The sequence below is a fragment of the Dipodomys merriami genome, unplaced genomic scaffold, assembly GCF_024711535.1.
Source record: "Dipodomys merriami isolate MVZ:Mamm:240054 unplaced genomic scaffold, mDipMer1.0.p SCAF_10, whole genome shotgun sequence".
In the NCBI taxonomy this organism is placed as follows: domain Eukaryota; kingdom Metazoa; phylum Chordata; class Mammalia; order Rodentia; family Heteromyidae; genus Dipodomys; species Dipodomys merriami.
In genome coordinates, this window is record NW_027202271.1 from 18,168,590 (window position 1) to 18,170,118 (window position 1,529).

Below are 1,529 nucleotides of genomic sequence, written 5' to 3' on the forward strand. Positions count from 1 at the left end.
AGCTAGCCTTGAGCCAAAAAGCTCAGGGACAGTGCTCAGTCCCTTAGTTCAACCTCCAGGACTGGCACAATAACAACAACAACAACAATAATAATAATAAATACTCTATTTGTAAATTTTCATGTCTTGATATTCTGATGAACATTTTTCTCTCTATTATTATGATCAGATGCAAGTCATTTGTTTGGGGGCATATATATATATATATATATACATATATATATGCATATATATATAATATTCCACTGTCCAATATACCAAATGTTCAGCTATTCTACTGCCCTGAACATTTTTTTTTGGCTGCAGAACAGTCATTTATGCATGTTTATTGAACATTACAATTGATTGAGTGCTTAGGTTGTGACCAGGGCCACATCTGAGGCCCTGGAGGCAATCTGCTCGCCATCCCTCAGGTTTCTTAGGATGGTGACCAGGTGAGGCTGTCAATGTGCCTGCTGCACTAGCAGGACCCCCAGGGAGGACACACTAGAACCTGCACAGTGTGGTGCATCTTACAGATACATGTTATTTATGCTACATAAGAAGTGGTGCTCCTACAATTATATGTACAGCGATGTTCCATGCTCCCATCTAACAAAGTTTGCTTAAACGTGCAGGCAGGCTGGCGTTTCCTTTTGTGCATTCAAAGGAGCTGGTTAATAATGGCCATGAGAAGGTATAGAACCTTTCAAAGCCTTACTTTTGTCAGCACTCCTGATCATATACACCATGAAGCCATCAACCCCATCCCTACCCAGATCTCCTGGTAAACTTGGGTGTAGCAGGGTTTCAGGGGGATCCACACAGTTTTAATGAAGCTTTGGAGCATCTTGACAAGATGGAGGGCTTAGACGCCACCAGACCCCACAGCTTTCTGCCAGGAAAGATCACAAACTGCTGCTTTGAACATTTTTTGTTTCCAGTCTGGAGCTGCTATGAACAATGGTGCAATGAACATTATGGATCAGAATACAGGTCATATAGCTGTGTCTTTTTATAGGTTATGCACTCAGCAAGAACATTGCTGGCTCCTAAGATATGTGTAACTCATCAGATAATGCCCAAATCCTTCTCAGAGTAGTTGTACTAAGCCATCCTCCTATGGACCATGAGCAACCCCATCCATAGAACCTCAGCAATAGTTGTTTGCTTTAGAAGCTTTTATTTGAACCAATACTGAAGTATACAATAGTATTTCACATACCTCATTTTGCAAGCAGTAATTTCACTAGTGGCCAACTGATACACTTCGATCCACTTGGTTTTCCCATTGAGTGACACTGCTGAATACGAGCTTTTGGCTTTGAACGTCCAACCCCATTCCTTTCCATGAGATATGGAAAACAAAACAAAAAAAGTGTGTCCATAATATTCATTCTTTTTCATTTTTTTCTTTTCCTTTAATCACATAAACATTTATTTCATTACATGGATTTGATAATGCAGTGCCTTAAGTTCTTAGAAATCCTAAACTGTCATGTGATATGTCTGACATTGTTTTTGATTGTTTGTGTATGTGTGTGCATGTG

The 1,529-nt window shown here is 39.8% G+C and overlaps 1 pseudogene; it reads right to left on the bottom strand.

Annotated features, from left to right (window-relative positions):
- Positions 1 to 656: 656 nt before the first annotated feature.
- On the bottom strand, positions 657 to 829 carry LOC138837085 (ATP synthase subunit ATP5MPL, mitochondrial-like; annotated as a pseudogene).
- Between the last annotated feature and the right edge of the window lie 700 nt (positions 830 to 1,529).